Source organism: Cynocephalus volans, chromosome X, assembly GCF_027409185.1.
Source record: "Cynocephalus volans isolate mCynVol1 chromosome X, mCynVol1.pri, whole genome shotgun sequence".
NCBI classification, from domain to species: domain Eukaryota; kingdom Metazoa; phylum Chordata; class Mammalia; order Dermoptera; family Cynocephalidae; genus Cynocephalus; species Cynocephalus volans.
The window spans coordinates 8793926-8819478 of record NC_084478.1 but is presented as its reverse complement, the minus strand read 5'-3'; the positions used below and the strand labels follow the sequence as shown (position 1 = coordinate 8819478).

Here is a 25553-nt window from a genome sequence, read left to right as displayed (position 1 = left end):
ATCTTTGCACAATCTCTGCTCATTTGCTTAGGAGAAATTCCTTGTCATGGGAGCACCAGAGGCAAAGTAGAGTTTTGACTTCCACATGACATCTAGCCTTCCGCACTGGCTTGCTGACATCATTGGCCTTTTTGGCCATCTCATTACTTATTACAGAATCCCCATCTGAAGCTATGCCCAGTCACCATTTCACCATGTGTACTATGTACCAATAAGCCCATGACTCAACTGGGAGGTCATTTCCCATGAATTAACCATGTCTTTCCTAAAGTGTTAATTGTCTATGGCGTTTCACAATTACATCTCACCCAGGTCGATGCCACCTCTGCTGACACCTGCATTCATACACTGCTATTGCTTTATAACATGTCATTACCTCCCTGTGTTATGAATTAAATACAATTGGGGAGGGACAAGAGACACTTGAGATGGACTCTGATGGTCCACTGGTAAACATACTCTGACCCCCAAGGCTAACAGAGAAACAAAGAAGAGACATGACCAAGAAAAGACACCGAATACAGGGCTGTGGCCCAATGAAAAACGGGCACTGCCATGGTGGCCGTGCCTAGCAACTGGGCATTTAGAAGGCGGGAACAGTGGCTGGTGGAATGCCGTGACAAGTGGCCTAAAGTGTGGCTCAGAAGTCAGTGACAAAGGGCTGGGACGGACGTCTGAGAGGAGCTGTGTCCACCCCAGACCTGCCACCCAGCGAGCTGGCTGTCCTCCCCGCGACTCGTGGCTCACTTGGAGACCACATCACTGGTTAGTGGAGCCTTAGTCCTTCTTTGCTGTGTAGTTTTAAATTGGGGTAAAGTGTACATAACAAAGTTTACCATTTGAACCATTTTGAATGTACAGTTCAGTGGGATTGAGGACATTGATATTGTGTGCCACAATCACCTCCATCCACCTCCAGAACTTTTTCATCTTCCCCAACTGGAACTGTCCTCATGAAACACTGCCGACCTTAACTCTGTCCTCACTCCCCCGCTCCCAGACCCTGATACCCCTAATTCTACTTCCTGTCTCTGAGTTTGACTCCTCTACGTACTTCCCATAAGTGGTATCAGACACTGTTTGTCCTGTGTGTCTGGCTTATTTCACTTAGCATGATGTCATTGAGGGTCATCCATGTTGTAGTGTGTGTCAGAATTCCTCTCCTTCCTTATTAAGCCTGTCAGTAGGGGTGATATTCCACTGTCTGTATACACCACGTTTCGCTTATGATTCATCCATGGACGGACACTTGGTCCCACCTCTTGGCTGCTGTGAATAGTGCCGCCATGAACATGGGCGTGTGAATATATTTTTGAGTTCCTGCTTTCACTTCTTTTGGACATAGACCCAGAAGTGGAATTGCTGGATCCTATGGTAATTCTGTCTACTTTTTTCAGAAATCGCCATATTTTCCACAGCGGCTGCACCATTTTTTACATTCCCGCCAGCAATGCACAGGGTTCCAGTTTCTTCAGGTGCTCAGCAGTACTTGTTATTTTCTGGTTTTGTTGTTGTTTTTAATGATCCTTATGGATGTGAAGTGATACCACATTGTGCTCAAGATATTTTAAGGCAGGTAGAGTTAAAAGAGAACAGAGAAAATGTCAATACAGATACTGAGGATAAAAATATGTATGCAACCATTAATGATACACTTAGAACTACACTTGTAAAAAAATAGCCCTCTGATTTCCGTCTGTTTGATTTTTCATTCTACAAATATTGAACAGCTTCTCTGACAGCCTTTTCTTTCCTAGCCCCATCCCCACCTCCACAGTGGAGGGCATCCCTTCATCCAACAGAGGCCACCTGAGATAAGGAAGAAGTTCTCCCACCAGTGCCCAACCCAGTCTCCCTTCCCAGAGGTAAGAACTTTTACCATTTCCTCCACCCATTCTCTATCATAAGCAAACATGTTTCATAGCTTGTATGATATATATGCACATACATTTATAATTATATATTTATTTTCTAATATATATATGAACATGTATTATATAAAATATATAACTAACTTTTACAGAACTGGACTTTCCTATACAAACTCTTCTGCAATTGAAGTTTATACTTAGCAAAGTATTTTGAACAGTTTTCTTTGCCAGGACACCTCCCCTTGCTCTGTCTCTCTCAGTCTGTCTGTCTGTCTCTGTGTCTCTCTTTCTTTATTGGACACCATGTGTGTGTGGTACATAAATAGTGCCCAATGACATACTGTGAACAGGGCATTGCCCTCCCATCCCAGACCCCACTCCCAGAAACTGCCTTCACTAGTTCCAGGTGCTGTCCTTCCAGAACGTTCCATGCATATTCACATGTATGGTAAGAAGACATGTGTATCCTTTCATATTTACACAAATTATAAAATACATATTGTTCTATATCATTTACCCTTGGTAATGGATCTTTCTTCCTCAATGCATGCGTGTGCATGTACACACACACACACAAACACACACACATACTGACACACCTGTGTATATGTGTGGAAATATGGGGTGCAGGTGCCTTCACTGGTTTTCTGGTTCCACTGTTGCACCTACAGGCAATTCTCTGCCCCTCAGCGCTGGGAAAGAGGAGTTTCTTCATCTCTCTTGTGCATGGACCTCTCTGAGTTGAGGACAAAGTGATTTCTCTAATGTGGCTTTGCATGCACCAATGAATCCCTCACCTTTAGAGACAGAGTCTGCGCTCCCCATCTCTGGCCCATCCCTGGGACGTCAGAGGGAGCCCACAACTTTAACTCATTAATTAATTGTCGTTCCCTTCCAAACAGTGTTCTCCCAAATGCACTGTACTGGAGACTGGTGGGCTCAGTTGCCCAGTGTCCCTGGGTGGCAGAGTCTTTGCCAGCAGAGGCTGTGTCGTACCATCTCTTCCACTCACTGAATTCCTCTCTCTAACAACAGATGCAATTACCTTGCACATTTAAATGCTTCCTGCCAGCCCACATGTTCCAGCAGCCCGCCCCCAACCGGCAGTTCCTGAAGTCACCTCAAAAGGAATTCTCAGTCAGTTAAAGTCACTCAGCCCCACTCTCACATTTCTACCAAGGTGCCAGTTCAATTGTCCCTTCAGAGTGATGTATTCAGGATTATGTGGCCATAAAGAATGATTGTTATAAATGTGGCATCTGCCAGGAAGGTTCTGGCCCTGGTCTGATTTCAGCCTGGAGCGAGCCTTCCGGCTCCTGCATGGGACGCCCCGCGGGCTACCGTGACATCCTCACTGCCTCGCGGGCATTGGCCCTGTGCCTCCACTGCACCTGTCCCATCCAGGCGCCCACCTTGCCACTCAGAGGCCAGATGGATCTTCTTTGAGGGGATGGGTGTGTGTGAACTATTCCTCTGGACCCTTCCCAGCACCCAGGAGAGTGTTTTGCACATAGTAGATGCTCCACAAATGTCTTCCCTCTGTACATACATTCTGTTCGTAGAAGGACACCAGTCACATTGTTTGGGGCTCACCTTAATGACCTCACTTTAATTTGATTACCTCTGTAAAAACCCTAGTTCCCAGTAAGGTCTCGGAAGAAACGTAGACAGGAAGGAGGGAAATGTGATGGGAAGAGAGTTGCCACACTCTGTCCCCAAAGAAGCAGGTGGGAAAAGGGGAGAAGCTGCACGTTACCAGGAAGGTGGCACAGATTGGGAGTCAGGAAGCAATTCTGTGTGGCCAGAGGAAATCCGGAGCCATCACCTCACCTAGATAGTACCGTCTGTTCGCTCATTCACTTGCATGTGCCTCCTGTGACCAAGCAGTGCTGGAAGGGCCACAGCATGGTGGTAAACAAAACAGGTAAGGAGAGGAAGACCAGCAAGAAGGAAGGACGGAAGGAAGGAAACAAGTAAGACATTGCAGATGATGACAAAGTAAAGCCAGGAAGGAGCGGGGAGTTATGGCCTGGAGGTGCCGTTTTTGGAAGATTGGTGAGGAAGGGCCCACTGTGAAGACGATGCTAGGGCAAAGGCTGAAAGCGGTGTGGTGAGGAAGGGAGCTGTGGAGTTTGCTTAGGTCGTAATCTGCAGTACGTATTACGTGACCAAGAAGAGATGTCAGGTGGCAATTAATCTTCCTAATGTGCATTCTTCAAAGTAGGTCATTTGCTTTATATGGCAACTGGAATCTCAAGAAACTAACAAGAGTCAACCCCTCCGAACAGTTCAATTCTCAGTGTGCTGACAAAATTCAGTTTAGTCCTACTGTTCTTCAATAAAAGGAACCAGGGCTCTTTGAAGAAATGGTTGATTCCTTGTGGTACCAGCAAGTAAGGAAGAGCTCAAAAGAGAATGCAGCCATGTGGAAGGGACAATGGAGCTCACAGGGAAAAAGCTCCCAATGGCCAAAGCTGAAACAATTCAAGCAACAAAATAAATAACTGGAGTATTGAATTTCATTCGGTTATTTAGTTATTTTTGATGGTTGGCTGGGTATGGGATCCGTACCATTGACCTTGGTGTTATCAACACCACATTCTAACCGATTGAGCTACCAGCCAGCCCTGAATGCTAACCCATAGAAGAAAATAAATAGCCACAAGTCCACAATGATATAAATAATTGAATAAATCAGTAAATGCGGGAGAACAAAGACTCTTTTTTTACAAAGAAATTCCAACCGAAAAATATGGAAGGGAGACACAAGATCGCCATTCGAATACCACACTAAAAATTGTTGCAGGAAAGACCCCAATGAATGCTAAAATTAGTCGGTGATAAAGTCACTCTGGACAAACAAATTAGTAGGTGAAAGATGGAAGAGAAAGAATTCGTATAGTCTCAAATAATTCCCCCAAGATATTTATTAAACACAAGAGAAAGATTAAATACAGAGGAAAATAGCTTTACATGAAAGAAATCAGCAGATACTCCCTCATCCAAGTGATGGGGCCAGGCATCCCCAGTCATGAGACATACAGATATTGTGAGCGCCTTGACCTCATGCACTGGGAAGGACACACAAAATTTCTGTTATTCAAAAATGTACAAACTCTTTCCATTCATGAAGTAACATCTGGTAAACCAAAATTAATGGACATTTTGCAAAATATCTGACTAGTACTATCTAATAGTCTCAAGGAGATGAAAGACAAGGAAATACTGAGGACCTGTCACAGGTTGGGGAACACTAAGGAGATACAACACTTAAGGACAATGTGGGCTCCTGGATCCTTAACCAGAAAAAGGACATCAGTGGGAAAAGTTATGATATTCAAATAAGAGCTGTAATTTAGTTAATTGTATTGTGCTGATGTTAATTACCATCTTGGTTCTGTCAGATCTTAACATTGGGAATAGTTGGGTAAAGGGTATATAAGAATTCTCTGGACAATTTTGCAAGTTTTTGTAAGTGTAAAAAGAGTTTCAAAAACAAGTTTTCAAAATCAAGATTAGTATTTACTTTCCAATGAAAATTCTAGGTAAAGATGTTAAGACCTTGCAATTGTCTGGCCTGCCCAAGTCGACCCCAGTGGTTTCAGAGCAGATAATGATGGGATGTAGCAGGGAAAACAATCTTTTGGAATATAGGATTTACAGTACGCTGAGAAAATAAGCCTTCGGACTTTGAGGATTCTTCACCTGGGCCAATCCATTAATGTCCATACCGGCCTTGGTTTCTCTCCTGGTGGGTTGTTGGTTGACCTGGGATGACAGTGATCAGCAGTCGAGGATCTGCAAGGCAAGCTGCAGAGCTACCCGTAATGACGGCATAACAGAAACCCAGGGGGAGCTTTAATTTGAGGAAGGGGAGAGGCAGAGATGAGCCATAGCACAGCGTTCAAGAGAGGCCAAATCTGGGGTTGAGCCCCTCTGTGGAAAAGACCGTTCTTGGATTCTTTTGAGCCCAAGAGAAAATATTGTGACCCCAAGAGAAAGATGCTAATGGAAGATTTTCGTGTTCCTCTCACTTGCTTCTGGTGGCAATGGCAGATGGTACATTATCTTGCTGCTCGCCCTCTATTGAAGGTGGGATTCTTCAAGGCTCTGAGCAGCCACCACATCCCCTCCAGTGTTGGGGTGGGGGACTAGCAGATCTTATTCTGGGATGGGGGTTTGCCACCAGTCAACCTCCACTGGGCCATTTGGGAGAGGCAGGACACAGGCCATGGGTGGGGAATGTTCTGACTCATATTTTTACTCAAAATAGAATTTGAAGATCTATGTTGACTTCTAATCAGTTTTACTTCAAAATTTTACTTGGGATACTGACAGACAATATTTTCCCAATATTTTATACAAACATATATATGAATAAATATGTTTTTCATATGTATTCAGTATGAATACACAAGTAGTATATATTCATTACAGATAATATTTTCCCCAGTGTTGTATAGAAGTGTGTGTATGTGAATGTATAAGTGAATATATATTCATTTCACACACACGTAACCCAAGCAAGCATACTTTTGAAGAGGGTGATTTTTTACAAAGAATACTTAGAGCAGAATTACTGACACAAACTTAAAGAAAGCATCTTCCTCTTTCTTACTTTAGATAGAAAACTTATTTCTTAAAAGGGCCATTGAGACGTTTTCCTTAAAGAACCGGTGTCCATAATGAGCCTGTTAAGCCCAACTGCTTCCCAGAAGAAGGAAAGATCAGGGGATCTCGGGCCCCACATAGGAGATTGACTTGAACCATCTTATCTGATAGGAACCCAGATTATGCGGTTTAGACTCCAAAGGTGAATGTATTTTCAAATCACCACTTCCAGGGCCTTAATTGGTCTCAAAGGAGAACATCTTATGGCCCCTGAGGGATTAAAACACATTTAGCGGCAGGGTCAATGCCTTCCAACGCTGTGGAATTCAGTGGACTGTCGCTGTGGAAGAAAGACACAGGTGGACACAGAGAAGGGCTCCAGGAAGAGAGAGGTGGTGTCTTTTGTAAGGAGTAACGAAGCGAAGTTCCCGAGTGTTCTGCTGGAAGAATCCGGGGCTTGCCATACCCAGAGATGGCAGCCAGTGATCTAAGCAGGCGCCGGCTGTCCCATTATTCTGTGGTTCCAAGTAGGATGAAGTGCGAACAGACGAGCTGTTTTAGAAGTCATGGGAATGAAGTGAGTGGAGGAGTTTGCACCTGTCTGATGTAGTTTTGGCTCTCAGAAAACGAAATGCCAGTGGACACACCCATGGCTTCCGCAAATGATGAATTTTCCTAAAAGGGTGGTTCCTAATCAATCCAACCAGCAGTAGAACTTAGTAAAAGAGCCCATTGCAGTGATCCCCACTGAGTGACAGCCTGGATCCCCCGTCTGCCTCGGTGCACCCGCAGACCTCGCCTCACACCCCAGCTGTGGCATTCAGCCTGTTGTGTTGTGATCCATGTGTTGTCACCTCCTTTCCCCATTGATGCAGAAAGTCCTGGAGGGACCACCTTTTTTAGCTGGTACACGGTCAGCTTGCAATAAATGCAGAAAACAAAACCATAAGTACATAGTATGATCTTATTTTATCTCTGGGATCAATAAAATTTTGTCTGAAAAATGAGATAACTGTGTTGCGTTTCAATGCTGCTTCTTCGAGCAATGAAAATGGAGATGCCTTCAGACATTTTTCCCAGGAGTTACGTTCTGCTCATTTTGCAGATGATCAGCTTCAGGGAAATCTCTTTCCCGGGTTCCCTCAGAGGGAGCACCACGGACTTCCCCGTCGGAGACTCCATCCTTCACTCCTTCCTGCCGCACATGGAAGGGATGCATGTGGAGAGGCTGCCTTAAGATAAAACCCGTAAAAACTCACAATTTCACCTTCTTCTCAAAGGTCAAGGGTTCGTTTTATGTGACATCTTTTCACTATTGAAAGATTGGAATGCACAAAAAAGAGTGAAGAAAATAAGTATTTCACCACCCAGAGGTGATATTTTGAAGTACTGCCTTCCAAACGTTTATCCATATATACGTGGGTGTCTTTAAATACAAAGCTGGGCTCCTACAACCAGAAACACAGACACGGACATATATTATTTTGCATCCTCTCCCCACTTAAAATACAGTGAAAATTTCCTGTAATTAAAACATACGTTGTATACGTTGTATATGGTTGAATACTATGGTATATCATCTGGAATTATGAAATGTACTTGTGTATCCCCTCTTGCTTCATATATTGTCTCCAGATTTTCCTTTTTCCCAGTATAATAACACTGCACATGAGCACTTGCACCAGACACTTTGATCCCACACCTCTGATTTATGCACTGCAATCTATTCCAAGAATTGAGAGATTGGGTCAGAAGACACAATGTTTTTGTTATTCTTGATAATCATTTACCAATACATTTCTATGTTTGTATCTTTGTTTGCTCCATCATTTTTTCCAATGAAAAAAGTAATAGACTTTAACCTTATAACATAAAAAGAAAAATCACTAGCAATCCTGGTATTCAGATGCATCTTGTTTTGTATCTTCCCAGCATATTTTATGATAGGGAAAAATAAGATCATACTATGTACTTATGGTTTTGTTATCTGCATTTTGGATTCCACCCTACAGGGACATTTTCGCTTGTTCTTCAATGCTCTCCTGCTTTAATATCAGCTAAATATTACAGTGAATGAATGACTGCACTTTAACATATACTAGGTATTAAAGTGTATTTCTATGCCAGAACTAATTAATCCTCCACTGCTTGACAGCTTCTTCACGAAATCTTTTTATTGTTTTATTATTTTGAAAAATAATGCTTATGACAGAAATATCTTAAACTAGTGCACAGCGAGACACCATTAAAAAAGTCACAATTTGCTGGGAGCGCGGCGACGCTCCCGCCGCGGGTTCGGATCCTATATAGGACCGGCCTGGCTGAGTGCCGGTCACGAAAAAGGCAAAAAAAAAAAAAAAAAAAAAAAGTCACAATTCGTGTGTCATAAATAAACACAATGTTGAGTGAAAAGCCAGTATGCACAAATTTTGTATGCACACATTTACAGCATCATTTTTCATAGTAGCCCAGACATAGAATCAATCCAAATATTCAAAAACTGATGAATGAATAAAGAAACTGTGTACCTCCATATAATAGAATACTACTCAGCAATGCAAAGGAACAAACTTCTCATACATGCTACAACATGTATGAACCTTCAAAACACTATGCTAAGTGAAAAGCAGGAAATATTACAGCTCATATGACTCTATTTCTATTTTACATGTGGGAATCTGGAGAGTCTGTGTTTACCACTATAACTTCAGCCAAGCCAAAGTTTGCCAACCAATTCACCTACTGTGACACCTTCCTTCCTCCTTCTATCCATGCCGCTCAAAACCTCCTGGTGGCTGCTGCCATTCTAAGGCTCTTGGGGAGAGCCTTCAACATCTTTGCACTAAGAATGTGTACATGGGGATTCTTCAGAATAATGCCACCTGCAGGCCATTCATTGCTTCAGGAATTCTGAACATAACTGCTGGTGTCTGTATCTTAATTGCTGTGCTCTGGAATTACTACTCCATCCTGAAAACCAAGGGTATAGCCTTCCCACCAGCTTACCGTTTGCCCTTCAAGCCAGATACTCAGGAAATTGGGAGTGCCATTATAGTGGCAACGATAGCTGCCTTCCTGATGTTTTTAAGTGCATTGCTTTTCCTCTCTTACAAATTTCCCCTGGACAACCCAGTACATCCCAAGGTTTGAGAATTATGCATTTCCAGGTTGCATTGGCTTTGCAAATCCCAGATTCCCAGGAGTTTATGGGAAGTCTTACCAAGATGCTCTACCAAGTAATTCCAAGGACTCAAGACCAAGGCAAATGTAGTTTGTGACAAAACCTGGCCAACCGTTTCTTTTTGTTATCTTGTGCATAAGATGAGGTGGTTGAATTGGGAGCTTTCATTAAAAAACAAGCAAACAAAAATCCTGTCTTGCTCACATGTCGGTAGGTCTTATTGGATATGGATTTTAATTGTTGTCTAAAGTAGATAGTCAATACTATAAACCTGCTGTATGGAAGTAAGAGTATCTGAGTACATTAAGCTCTCGCATCTCCCTCATAAGTGGCTGCCAGAAACAATAATAAATTAATAATAAATAATAAATAATTCTGTAGTTTTATTTGTGACAAGCCACTCCTTCTGCCTCGTAAGTCTTAATCTAACACACACACACACACACACACACACACACACACACAGAAACACACACACACACACACACACACACACATGGCACTCCCCCCACAGCCTGTTATGTTTTGTTTTGTTTTTTAATGATTTGGATTTGCTGAAGAAAGAGGGTCAATTGTCCTGTCACTTAACTTGTTACCGCTAGAGGCTCAATTAGATCCCTGGTGACCTCTCTGATGAAGACCATGTCATAGGCGGTGCCATGCACTGCATACTGAGCGCATTATAGCAGGTGGCATGTGATCCTTGTTCCTTTTCGTGATGCAAAGACTGATCAGTGGTGGATCCGGGTGAGGAAGTCTGATCCCTGTTGTAAATTTTCTCATCACACCTCCCTCTGTCGCTAATGGTTTCATCTATTGACTGTCCTTGTTTGGATCACAGTAAGGATCGCAAGCGGTGACATTCTAACATGAACATTCTTGCCAGATTTATTAGCTGGGATGCTTTTGTAAAGAGTTTTCCCTCATTAGCTGTGGTCATTTGCTTCGTGAAAAATTCAGACCTGGCCAGTTAGCTCACTGGTTGGAGTGCGGTGCTGGTAACACCAAAGTCAGGGCTTTGTATTCCTGTACAGCCAGCCACCAAGAATAAATTTTTGCTGAATAGGGGATGAAAAGTTGGAGCGAAACTTAACTGCACTATTTAAAAAATAAATTAAACAAATAAAATTTAGTGGCTACAAAAAGTCAGGGTAAATACTTTATTTTTTCCCTCTAATTGTTGGTTTCTCAAGTAGACAGGGAGAATGTCCTAGTTACCTTCGGTGTTGCCCAATGTATTTGTTTTTTGTTTTTTTCTATTTCAGTTTTTTCTTTCTCTTCTTGGAGTATCAATAACTCTTGAGTCTGAACTCATGAGATTGTTTCTGTGTTTTTATCATGGACATTTTCAAATACATTCAAAAGTAGTCTTTATTTTCTCAGCTTCATTACTTATTAATATATGATTAGTCATGTTTTATCCCTACCCTTACTACCTGCTCTGACCACAGAATTGGATTATTTTGTAGTAAATCACTGGCAATATATTATTTTATCCATAAATACTCCATTATATATTTCTAAAAGATAAGAACCCCTTCTTTCTTTGACAAAACCACATTGCCAGTATCACATCAAAAAGGTTAACAGTAATTTCTTAATGTACTCAAATACGCAATGTTCAAATTTCCCTAATTGTCTCATAAATGTTTTTAACAGTAACTTGTGGGTTTTGATATGTTCAAAATGTTCCACTCAGTTGCATTCGTTACTCCTTTTTATGATCAAATTCTAGCATCTTTGGCAGTGAAGCCATGGGGACACATGTCCGTTGATTTGGCTCAATTGCTATCTTCTAAAAGCAAAAAAAAAAATCTATATTCAAGACAATCATAACATTCTATTTGCCTCATGTAACTCCTCACTTTCTCAATGAAATTTGTTCTATGAAAATGATTTTCCTAAAGAAAAAAATGGTACAGAGAAAGACAGAACAGTACAATTTATAACTACATTCATCAAGTGTTATGGAGAGAAATACTGAAGTTAAAACATATTTATTTACTCTTATCTAATTACCTTTTACAGCAGTGGTTCTTAACCTGATGGAAATTCTCCCCAGAATAATGAACATGCACACAAAATTAAGCACAATTTCATAACCCTCTTGGAACCTATTCATGGACTTCATTTTCAAAGTAAGTGACAATTCCCGAAAGTTTGTTTTTTTTTTTTCATGTATGGGCTAGAAACTCTCCCATCTCATAATTTTCAGGTTATTTTTTAAACAAATTAACTTTACCAGTTAAAAACATGCCTAGAATATTAATGAGCACAGATATATTGTGCTAAAGACCATTTTCTTAAACAGCCATGAGTGTTGGTTCCCATATTTAAAGTTGAAGGAAAAATTGTAATTCTCATAAAATCAAAGTCATTTTCCTTTCTTTCAAAAAACATGACTAAAATGCAAGTTAATATTTGAAAGGGAAGGATGTTGCTGCAGAAAGACTATCTCAGGAGTGCAGGAAATTCTAAATGCAGTGAGATCATGTAAGCATCTCATAGACATGACACCTGTTGTCTGCACGCTGCCAGTACGGGGCTTCTCGTTCATCTTTTTTGTTTTGCTTTATAAATACTTTATTTAAATAATTTATCTAAGGCTTGGTTGAAGTACAGTGCACATACCATAAAATTCACCTTTAAATGTGTACAATTCGGTGCTTTTTAGTATATTCACAGAATAGTACAACCATCACCACTGCCTAATTGCAGGACATTTTCATCACCCCAGGAAGAAACCCCAGACCCATTAGCAGTCTCTATTAGTATCTGAGGCTTTCTATTCTGTCCCTCAAAAAGTTTTCCTGGGTGAATCTTGTACATGTCTGGCAGAAGACCTTGAATCCAACCTGCTGTTCCTTCAGTGAGCCCTGGACTTGGGGATGGGATTTAGAAACCATAATCTGGGCACCGGTGGTGCCTTTTCTCCTGAGTTGTCACCATATCTCGATCTCTTTAGTGGATAAGACTAGGATATATGAATTTCTGAGATGAAAAAAAATCATTATGAGTTTCAATTTGTCCTTAACTTACAGAATTGTTGTTTAGCTGCAATTATATTCTGCATTTCTTTCTCAAAGATTCAAACCCAACAAAACTGACATAATTACTTATTTGCTTTATTCTGTAACATAGAAAATTTTTTAAAATATTACCAATATCATTAGTAACCATAATAGATAAAGGATAAGGTTTCTTTGAAGCTCTATTTGTCCCTAAAATTGATTGTCCTAGGCTTCAATAGTCAAAACACTGCATTCTAAAGTTATTTAGTGTAAAAGTTTTCCTTCTATGGTTATATCACCAGCTTGATAAGCAATTAAGTTTATTCCCTTCAGCTTGTTTTCTATTTTTAGGGATATTTTGTCTTTTTTATATAGTTTTCTTTTTGAATATGTAAAATATTTACATAATTTCAAAGTCAAATTTACATAATTATGTTCATTTAGAAAACAGTCTAAATAAACATCTGTTCCCATCCCCATTCTATTCTCTCCCACTGTAGATAACATTTAAATTTTATTTTTCAGTATTTTCTTTTGCACATATGTGCAAAAGGGTATGTGTTCACATTTATTCCACCTCTTATAAAATGCTACCATAGTGTGTATATAGCTTAGCACCTTGCATTTTTCACTGGGCAATACATTCTTGGAGATCACTCTATATGTAAACATCCTTCGTATTGTTTTCATGGCTGCAAAGCATTCTATTGTGCAGATGTGCTCTGATTTATTCAATCAGTTATGTATGTATAAACGCGTGTGTGTGTGTATGTATTATAACTTTGTGCATATATATTTTTGAATTTTTGCCAGTATATCTTTGGGATAGATTCCTAGGACTGCTGTATCAAAGGGTCAATACATTTGTAATTTTAAAAAACATTGCTAAATCTTCCACTATAGGGGGTGTAGTGAATTGAATTTTGTCCTTCCAAAACTCATTGAAGCTTGAATTGTATCCCCCACATTTTATGTATTAGAAACTTAGCCCCCACTGTGGCTGTTAAGAGAGTGGGAAATCCTATTATGGTAATTGAAAGGTGGAGTCTTGAAGAGGTGATTGGATTGCAGGGCTTTGCAGTAGTGGATGGATTAAAAATGGTGGTCAGGGGCCTGGTTCTGAGGGCTTTAAAAGAGGTGGGGAGTCTGTCTTTCTCTCTCTGCTCTCTCTGCTTCCACCATCTTGCAATGTGAGACCGCAGAGGCACTGTTGCCACCACCAGATGCACTTTGGACTTCCTAGCCTCAGAAACTGTAAGCAATAAATTTTGTTTTCTTTATAAATCACCCAGTTCCGTGTATTCTGTTATAAACAACACAAATGGACTAATACAGGGGGGATCCAGTTTGCACTCCCAAGAGCCAGCTATGAAAATGTCGGCTTCCTCACAGCCCTGTCAAAGAATACATTTAAAAACACTGAATTTTTCTTCAATATGATTGGTGAGAAAGGCTATCTCTATGTTATTTCAATGACCTTTTTTTTTTTAGTAAGGCTGAGTACACCTTCAAATGTTTAGTGGCTATTGTTTTTTTCTCAGCATTGTCTGTCAGTTGTCTGTTGCTATGTAACAGATTCCTGCAGCAATAAGTGGCCTCAAGCAATGCACATTTATTACCTCGCAGCTTCTGTGGATCAGGAGTTTGGGCACAGCTTAGCCGGTCCTCTGCTTCATGGACTCTCACAAAGCTGCAATTAAAATGCCAGCTGGGCCTGTGGTCTCATCTGAAAACTCAGTGGGGAAGGATCCACTTCACTGCTCGCTTACACTGTTGTTGGTGGGATTCATTTCCTTAGTTCCTCAAACGCTACTGGCCAGAGCCTTCAATTCCTTACCGTATGTGCCTATGTCCGTAGAACTTCTCACAAAATGGCAGAGCAAGTAAGTGAGACAGCCAGGGACAGCCAGCAATGGAGAGAGTGCTAAGAAGAAGGAAGTCATGATGTTTGTATAACTGAACCACAGAAGTCACATCCCATGGCTTTTGCCACTTCCTATTCATAGAAGCAAGCCACTAGGTCCAGCCCACACTTCGCAGGAAGGTGTCAGGGGTATGACTACGAGGAAGTTGGGGATCTCTGGGGCCATGTCACAAGCTGCCCGCCACAGTATCTAATTATGTTTCTAGCCCCTTCCTCTACTGACTTGTTGGTATTCTTGATTTTTAGAAGCTCTTAATATGGTATGGATATTTGCCCTTTGTGCTCTCAGTCACAAATATCTTTCTTAATTTGTCATCTGGTTTTGTACTTTGCTTATGGTATTTTTGTTATGCAAATGAATTGGTAATGTTTACCTATTGTTAAATTTTTTAATCTTCCTTTTATTGCTTTTGGTATTTGAGTCATAGTTTAGGTGTATTTCTCCAACTTACATGTTTTAAAGGCCTTTGTTCATTTTTTTTCCTGTCTCTTGAATGGGTCCATTCCTACTGTATTCATTTGCAATTTATCCTGATGTAGTCTATTGGGTCAAATTTTATTTTTTCCAAATAACTCTCTTTTTGTACAATACCACTGAATTTTAAAATCCATATTTTCTCCAATGTTTTGAGATGTTATCATTTCCATATTAAATTTCCGTAGATATTGGGCTCATTTCTGGACATCCTATTTGACTCCTTTAGTTTATTTGTATATTCATGTACCAGTCCTACCCTGCTTTAAATTTCAGGGATTGTAATAGTTCATTTTCTTTCACTTATAACAGAATAACTGAAACTGGGTAACTTATAAAAAAAAGAAATTTATTTCTTACAGATTTGCATGCTAGGAAGTCCAAGGCTGATGGGGTGTATCTGGTGAGAGCCTTCTTTTTGGTGGGTCCTCTGCAGAGCCCCGAGGTGGCACCAGGCATCACATGGCAAGAGGGCAAGAGCGTGTAAACATGCTCACTTAATCTCCTTATGAAGCCTCACAGTGCCACTCCCATTATAGACCCCTTATCCATTAATCCATTACTCCATGAATAAATTAACTATTCATAAGGATAGAGCCCTCACAATCCAATCACTTCCCAAAAGCACAATCTTTAAAATATCATAGTCGGATTTCCCATCCTCTTTTCACTGTTACACTGGAGATCAGGCTTCAGTCTGAGTTTTGTGGGGACATTCAAACCAGAGTAGAGATTGTATTAGTCAGGGTCCTCCAGAGAATTAGAACCAATAGGATATATAGATAGATGTGGAGTACGCATAAAGCAAATGTACGTCACAGGGCCTGGTTTTCCAAAGCCTTGAAGTTTCAAATATTGACCTTGCAAAGGACAGGAATTTTTCCCCAGGCTGTCTAGTCTCTGTTGTAAGATAAAGAATTGTAACACAGCAAGGTTGCTGGCTCAAAGACAGACAGGTTCCTGATGGATATGTAAAGATACTGGGAAATAGATGTAAGAAGAGAATGTTGGCTAAGTCCAAGCTTTTGAGAGTGGATTGAATTAATTGCATTATAGAATGTCACCTTGCTTGTCTTACTGAATGTTACCAGTTTCTATTGTTAAACTTGTTTAACTGTACTTGGAAAAAACCCCACCTGTGTTCTCTTCCTGTAACTTCCTGGTCTGGAGAATAAAGGTAGGAAGAGAACCCCAGCTTGTGGTTAAATTCCCAAATAGAAGGAATGCCTCTATCTTGAGGGTTCTGGGAGATTAACTCCATTTTGGGGCTTCTCACTGCTCAGAAGAGATTGGCCTTGAGTAATCTCTGGCAGCTCCATCACCCAGGGCAATAGGGGTGACAAATCCGTGGGAGCTAGAGCAACAGATAGACATAGATAGAGATAGATATACAGACATCAATACATGACAGGGGATTCATTAGGGGAATTGGCTCATGTAACTACAGCGAATGAGAAGTCCCACAACAAGCTGTCTGCAAGCTGGAGACCCTGGGTTCCCAATAGCCTGACTCGATTCAAGTCCAAAAGCCTCAGAACCAGGGAAGGCAACGGTATAACTCTCAGTCCAAGGCCAAAGCTCTGAGAACCCAGTGGGCTGCTGGTATAAGTTCTGGAGTCCAAAGGCTGAAGAGCCTAGAGTTCTGATGTCCAAGGGCAGGAGGAGGAGGATGTCCCACCTCCAGGAGAAAGAAAGAATTCACCTTTCCTCTGCCTTCTTGTTCTATCTGGGTCCCCACACGATTGGACCATGACCACCCACATTGAGGGTAGATCTTCCCCACTCAGTTCACCAACTCACAGGCCAAACTCCTCTGGAAACATCTTGACAGACACATCCAGAAAGAATGCTTTACCAGTTCTCTAGGTATTTCTTAATCTAGTGAACACTTAACAGCATCACAGAGACTTATTTTAAAATAGTATGTATGTTATTTGGGATCTTATTCCTTCCCCACCCTGAGGACTTTCTTCTTTCTTCTTATTTTCCATATGAACTTTATAATCAACTTGCGTTACTTCAGACTGGAAAAAACACAAAACTCTCAGTATTTTCGTTAGGATAATGCCAAGTTTATACATTAACTTAGGGATCATTTACATATTTATAATATTGAGTCTTCTTATTCAAGAACATGGGATGTCTTTCCCTTTGTTGAAGTCTACTTTTGCAGTTGAAGGAAAGCTTCAGGTAGTTTTCTTTACATTGGGTTGTTTCCAGTACAGGGCAATTATCCATAAAGCGACTCGATACATTTGCATTTGGGTTTATGCATGACTACAGGTTTTCATTTCTCTTGGGCAGATATCTTGGAGTAGGATTGCTGGGGAGTGTGGCAATCTAATTTATTCTTAGACTTTCAACACATGGAGAGTGTTACTTTTTCCATTCTGCATTTATAGTTGTGGGGAGGAGGGGTTAAATACTTCCTCTCTTCTGGTGATTATCAATGGAATGGTTACAATGGTTTTGTTTTGTTTTGTTTTTTAACTTCTACTAGGAGTATAGGTCTTGTTTATACAAATTTAGGTCACTGCTCCCTGCACCCCACTCAACAGGTGTGCCTTTTTTGGGCTGTGGAGAGCTTTTTTGTCCCAAACTTCATGGGTGGCCTAACTAGCTCTGAGGGTAACTTCTAAGCCCCCAATTGTCCTTATCTGATTCCATTGCAAAATCATGCTTAAGGCCAGCCCTGGGGGGACAGACAACTTCAGCTCATTCTCTTGCCGATTAAGTCCTTCAGTGAACATCAATGTATTTCATGTGAGAAGTGCCACCAAACATTCAACCAAAAGCTATGGGGACATAACATATACCTTCTTCTTGTGCGGCTTGATTGCCCACAGCTTTTCAGGTGTATAAAAGGCCTCAATCAAGGATAAATAAATGGCCAAAAAATTAAGGGATTCGTAGGGTAATCATTAGACATACTTTTATCTCAGATTTCCACACACCGAAGGTTCCTATTGAGTCCACAGAAGGGAGATCAAAAGGCAAACCTGGAATGTTCGTCTTCTCAAGGAATATTTATTTAAGTCTTGGAGAGAATTTTAAAATTGGTTCCCCCTGTGAAATATCAGTCTATCAGCTACGAATGCATGCTCCACAAACACTGCCTAGGAACCCAGCGGGGTGGGTTTGCTCATATAACGTCAACCAAATCCTTTGCCTCTGGGCTTTGTGTTCTGATTTGTGCGCAAGGAATTCCCCCTTTCTGATGGAGATTTTGTAGAGTTTTTTAAATTCATTTTTTAATTGAAACATAATTGATTATACATATTTCTGGAGTACACAGTTGACTATCAACTTACTCCATTATTTAAGGAAAAAGCAAAGAGAGTGTGTCCTGTGTACTTCCTGTTGGTGCAACACACACCAAAGGGTGCTGGAAAGGCTGGTGGCATTTCTTTCATTCTTTCTCCCCACTAGAGAGCCTACTAGGGTATCTGGGAGCCGGAAGGGTGGTGTATGGCATTTGGGCTGGAGGGAAGAGCTGAAAGGTGCCAGTGAGGGTCGGGCCCAGCTCGGTGTTGGTGACCCCTTCCTCCCCCACAATCTCATTCTCAGTCCCACACCAGACTCTGAGGAAACACCAGGAGGTGACCGTCACCCTCATACCCAATGAGGTGAGTGCTTTGTGCTTCGTGAATAGCTTCCCCCTTCCTCATCGTGGCCAACCCGTTGGCAGCCCCGGGGAAGGGACCAGATTGGCCTGTGTGTTGGAAAGTATCATATTCCTGTGGTGGGGAACAGGACACAGGGCAGGTGACTCCTGTCCTTTACAAGAAGGAATAAAATGTAGAGATTCTAAGTGACTTGTCACCAGTCAGAGGTGGAGCTCAGATGAAAGTCCTGGTCTTCACACGCAGAGGCCTTATCGGTTCTCAGCGACATTACCAGCGTCACCTGTACCCAGGGTGATGGAGACGGAGACCGAAAGTATTACTCAAAGCCCATTTTTCCTCAGCAAATGAGAGGCCCAGAATGGGTTAATTCCAGAAGATGACTTCTTCAAGACAGAAGCATTCCTTGGAAAAAAATAAATAAATAAACCAAACTAGGTTTTTTCTCGCTTTTTGTTGTCTAGCCAAGAAAGTTACAGAAAAGAACACAGGTGGTTAATCAGTCACAGAGAAAACATAAACAAACTGGCTACATAATTTTCATTAAAGCAGGGGCAACTTAAAAACGGTTCAATTTACCATCAAGGGAATCATAAAACTGAGCTATGTGACATGCAAAAGAACCAATGAGATAATTGTTATGGCAACACTTAGTTCCCTAGGAAGATGAAATGTGGAACCAACCGCTAATTGGGAGAGTAGCCTTGAAGATTTTAACTCACGTACTCTTTCTTAAGTAGGTTTAGCTGCACCATGGGTATCTTGGCCTTAGAGCAAGCACTTTTGTTTTGTTACGATTTTCATATCCACACCAGAGACTTTTCAGTCCTGTTTAAGTTTTCTGTTTTTTTCCCAAGCTTAGCATTTCTATGTGCAATACTAAAAGGTTAGGTTATTCCTCAAACTACAAGGCTTTGGCCTTGCTAAAACTAAGGACTGTGGTCCTACTATGCTCCAGCCTAAACGAAAGGGCTTTGGCCCTTCTAACAGCTAAGGACTGTTGCCCTACTAAAATAAAGAACCTATAACCTACAGCCTGATCTAAGGACTGTGGTCCTTCTAATCTAAGGGCTGTGGCCCTCTTGGGTTCTTCCTCTGGAAGCGTATGGCAAACAATATTTTAGCCTAAAAGACTCCATCTCTCTCCCTTTCCTAGAGTTCTCTTGTTTCCTCTTCTAAGAGGAAGGCTACCCCAACAGACAAAGCCAGGGGAAGCGGCAATGTTGTGTGTGGTTTCTCCATGAAATGTCAAAAGCCCAGCTAGACTCCCACTTTGCCGCAGTCCATTTAGAAATCTATTTCTGCGAAGCACAATCTTCCAACCTTTGATTGTAAACACCGGATTAAGAAGAAAGCATATGGCTTATTTTTAAAATACCAAAAAATTCCTCCCTGCCATAGCACCAAACCAGAGACATCCAGTGTTTTTCAACAAAAGGACGAACGCACAGATTGGGACATGCAGAGCACAGAATGCTGTGTTACGGTATCCGTGAGCCAGGTGATGCTACACTCAACAATACAGATGAAATTCAAAAGCGTTATGTTGATTGAACGAAACCAGACACCAAAGATACAAGCCACGTGCTTCCATTTATATTATGTTCAAAAACATGCAGAATTAATTTGTGAGAAGAGGAGTCAGGATAGTGGTTAGATCTGGGTGAGGGCAGGAAGTGGTGGCTATGGACTGGCAAGAAGCAGGAGGGAAGTTTTTAGGAGAGAGGGATACCCCGTATCTTGATCTGAGAGGAGGTGACAGGGGTGTATGCCCATGTGAAAATTCATCGACCTGTGCACTGCAGATTTGCATATTTTATTCTTTGTAAATTTTACCCTAATTATAATCTAAAAGAAAAAGGAATAAAATATAAAAACAAAAACACAAACTGCAGGTTTCTCTCCTTTGTTATCTCCCATCTGCCCTTTTCTCTCCTCTCTGCCCACTTTTATTCCAGTTTACTTCGACTCCATGCTTAGTGTATGAGTTTCTGGAATTTTGGCCACAGTACGTATTAAATTAAAACTGTATACACCTACACCCTTACCCATCATCAGATGACCACAATATTGAAAGTTAAATACGGAGTGGGAAGAATGGGATCTATCATTGCAATCAAAAGGAAACAAAATCACACGAGTGCATTATGAGTTTCAGACCGTCAATATCTAACCCTGGTTCCTTGTTTAAGAAAACCTAAGGAAGGTGCATGCCAGGTGACCCTGACTTCTCTAGCAAAGCCCTCTGGCTCCTGTCACAGAACATCTTTCAATCCAGTGTAGGTCTTCCTATGGTTTTCCAACTTATGACTCACAAATTGCAATGACCTTTTGATCCAGGACCTAAAAAAAATAATAATAACAGCAATAATTAAAATAAATGTTCTGTTCTAGAAAGACTTCTCAAATTCAAGGTGATATCAGACAACTCTGCACTTTTTATGTGTCCCTATTGTAACATGCCCACACCAGCCCTGGTGGTCATGGCGACATGAGAATGTTTGCATTTGCTTCTGTGACAACTGCAGAGTTACTGCCATTTGTATTTCTGAGAAGCCAACCTCCTCACTTTTTTTATTTGGTGGGAAAGACCATCACGGTTTATCATTTTGTCCAAGTTAAGGAGATCCTTGAGACTTCCCGGGAGTCATTTAGATTAATCATCTCATCGTCTCTGTGAAGAAGTTCAAGGTCTTCACTGGATCGTCCCACAAAAAGAAGTCAGCCCAGGCCACCTGGATTTTGCTTTAAATGACCATCATCACATTTCCAGCATGATCTTCTAGACACTGTGCTCTTGGCGTTTTTAACTGAGGCCTCCTGACTGTCACTAGGAACATAAATGATAACTCACAGCTCTGGGTAGTGTCATCTCCATCATCACAGCTTACTTTACATGACAGCAGTCATGCGACTGAGTGTGAGTGTGGGAAAGTCAATGGTTGATTCATGTCTAGAAACACAGTGACAGTATCGCCAACCACAGTGTGTCATTCCCCTAAACCTAAACGCATCCTCTATCTTTATATAGTATCTGCTTTTGTGTGATACTTTTTATTGTGGAAAACATATATAACAGAATTTACCATCTTACCCATGTTTAGGTGTACACTTCAGTGGCATTAAGTATATTTAGTGGCTGTGCAACCATCACCTCCATCACCTCCAGAACTTTTTCATCTTCCCCAGCTGAAACACTGTCCCCAATTCCTGCCCCCGGCAGTCCCTGGCAACACCCATTCAACTTACTGTCTCCAAAGTTCTGACTCCTCTGGGTACCTCATATGGGTGCAATCAGACAGTATTTATCCTTTTGTGCCTGGCTCATCTCACTCAGCATAATGTCCTCAAGATTCATCCTCATTGTAGCGTGGTCAGAATCTCCTTCCTTGTAAGGCCGAGGAACATTCCATCACATGTATGTATAGACCGCTTTTGTTTAGCTAGTCATACATCGATGGGCATTTGGTTGGTCCCACATTTTGGCTATTGTGAATAGTGCAGTGAGCACGGGGTGCACACAGCCGCTCGGGCCGACTGCAGCTCTCTGTGCTGTGCACCAGCAGTGCGGTTGCTAGGTCATGTGCTGCCTCTAGGTTTCAGCCTTTGAGGAATTGCTGGACCGTTCACCACAGCAGCTGCACCATCTCACATTCCCACCAGCAGTGCACAGCAACCTCCGCATCCTCACTAACATTTATATATGTGCATATATATTCATTATAATGATGATTATTTTAAATAAATGTACTAGTTTTTAAAAGGTCTTCAGTCAAATGGATAGAGGAGACAAGGAGGCAAGTGTGCATTTGCACTTTCTCATATGCTGCTCTCATTTGAGGGTCACATTTATCTTTTTACAGGACACAGAGAAGGCCACAGATGGCTCTTATTACAAGTGACATGGGATTTCTCTATTTTGTGATACTCTTTTGATGTGAATAAATGCCATCCACTATGAAGAGGGCCAGAAAGCACTGCGTCTTCCAGTGAGGACTTGGGAGTCTAGCTTTGCCATGTTCATCTGGGCTCAGCTCCCTCATCTATAAAATGGGGATCACAATTGTACAAGTATCAGTGGGCTGTCATGAGTACTGAAGGTACTAGAACTCAGAAAGTGTTTAGAATGGGGCCTGATCTATACAAAGCACAGGGCAAGCATGGAAACAACATCTTGTGAGAGCCAGGGATTTGTTGGCCGGTGTTCAGAGCCCGAACTCTCCCTAACAGTTCCTCTTTCACTACAGAGGGCTCATTTCTTTCTTTGGGGACATTTTTCCTCCCGGTTCAAAATTTCCTACTGCTATGAAGACTATTTACTAATCTTCTGAATGTGTGAATTCTTGTACAAGGCTCAAGGGTAAACATTGTAAATAAGGTATATAAGTCTCTCAAATTTGGTCTTCAGGAAAAACATATCCACATCCACCCCACTGCTTTCCACATGGACAGCGCCATAGCGTCCCTGAGCTGGCACATTTTGCTGCAGACTACCACATCCCCATCCTGATACCCTCCGTCAAAGCTCACTGATCCTGTGGCCACTCTCGCAGACTTCCACTGGCAAGGAAGTCTTCCTAGATAGTGAGTTAGTCACCCTGCAGTCAAGCCCAAACCCACTGTGCTAGCGTGACTTCCTGAGAGGTAAAACTGCTGCCTTCATGCAATTAGCAAGGAGACTGGGGGACAGTGGAATACGGTGTTAGAAATATCAGGCTTCCCAGCAAGGAGATACAGTTTGGAGGCCCCTGAAGTCTTCCGCATGGGCAGCTGCCTACATTCTCCACACACCTGGTGACTGAGCAGGTCTCACCCCACTCCTTTCTGCAGAGCAACATGGGGAAGCTTCAGGGTTATAATCTGCTGATTGTCCATGCCACTTACTGCCAACAATTCCAATAGACTAGAGATCCAAATAAGTTGGTTCACGATGTAAATTTTGCTTCATAGAAGATATTGGCTTTATGTAAAATACATCAGGATATTCTAAAGTTGCAGGCTGGCCGGCAGGCTCAGTTGGTTAGAGCCTGGTGTTGATAAAGGTCAAGGGTTCAGATGCCTGTGACGAGCCACAAAAAAAAAAAAGTTGCACCCCAAAGAAGCCAATATCTAAAAGTGAAATTGTGAGCAAGTGATGGGTAAGAAATGTAAACAGGCGTGGTTTGTTGTGCTTAACATGTAGATCTCCAAGGTCATGTTCATTCCATTTTTAATTATAAAATTATGTATGCCTTTCATTAAAAACATACAAATTATAGAGAAATATGCAAATAAGAATGAAAGTTGTCACACTACCCAAATGATCTCCCTAGTATTACACATTTTGTATGGATCTTCTAAACTTCTAATAAAAGCACATCCATATCTATTTGTATAGATCAAGAAAATCAGATGTGTTTTCTTTTGTCACAAATTGTCATACCTTATGTGTTATTGTTTTTCTTTGTTGATATAATACAAAGGTTTCTTCAGACATTTCATATAGATTAACACATTCTTGATGATAGCTGTGTAATATTCCACTGTACTCTTGCATGTCCCATTGTTTATTTAGGCTTTCCTCTACTCATAGACATTTGTTATTTCCAATTTTTCCCTATTGCAAATGGTGCTGCAACTAACATCTGTTTACATTTGTTTTTGCAAACGTATACGTATCTTAGTACTAAGTCCTGGAATTGGAACTGCTGAATAAGAAATATGAACGTTTCAACTTTTGAAAGATGTTGTCATATTGTACTCCAAAAACTGTCTTACAAATTGATATTGCCACCATGGTCATGGATTGTTTAATTGTTATCTAAAATATGTAGAACACTAATTGAAGGCCAATACGTGTATAGAATACTTAAATACACTTTCAGACAAGAAGGAGGACACAAATATTTAGCGCTCTAAACCGTGGCTGATGCAATCTATTTTTTTTCCCTCCTGGGTGTTCCTGGCTTGACTTCATGATGACTCTACCTCCTCTTCAGTCTCTGAGATGAAGCAGCTGCTCTACAAACTGATTGGCCTCCTTTTCAGCTTTGCGTCATGGGTTTTCGGTATAATCCTAGCAAAAAGCAGATCCTGGCGCATATGGGAATTCGACAGCAAAGTTGTTCCCGTTGTGTTCATTGGACTTTGGGATGCCTTTTATTTTCAAACACTTAACATCTCTCGTTCAATAACTGATGTGAAAGTGCACAGCACTCTCAACTCGAACTGGACCATTTCAAGTGAAATTGAGTATGGGCGGACCCTGATATTGTTGGCTATTATGATAAAGTCAACAGTCGTGCTGTTCAGCTCCACAGCCTTTGGGCTCAGCTGCACCCAGGACCCGTACCAATATTTGATCCAGTCCTGTTACAACACTCCGCCTCCTTTCTTTTCTTCAGCTCTGTTTGTACGGTTAGTTCAGTGACCTGGAATTTTGCCATGGACTTTTGCGGCCAAACCACACTTGACTTTCCACTTAACTTTCCGGAAGGAAAAGAAATGCTAACAAAAAAACGCTGCACCTATGTGTTTCCACTAGGAATCATAACTGCCACCCTCTCAGTCCTAAGTGCCAGCTTGTTTGTGTGAGGCACGTTTAACAAAATGTCTGAATCAAGAGAGACACATGGTGATGTCCAAATGTTCAAAATAAGAGACCTGAATGGAGGGCTTTAACTTCATGGAAAGGCTGCCAATAGCTTTTTTGAAGAAATTTGCTACCTACACATAATATTATTTTCATCATCTACTCATTTGAAATAAAACATATTCATTTGGTGTCTCAGGGCATGTCTAAACCTTATTCTCGTATTCTCCTCTTCTGCTCCAATCTGCAAATCTATTCCTTTCTTTGAAGGTTTTTACTTGCTGAA

General features: G+C 41.2%; 1 pseudogene; it reads left to right on the top strand.

The window, feature by feature from the left end:
• LOC134367144 (uncharacterized) overlaps positions 1-25269 on the top strand; it is a 32303-nt pseudogene extending 7034 nt beyond the window's left edge.
• The last annotated feature ends 284 nt before the right edge of the window (positions 25270-25553 follow it).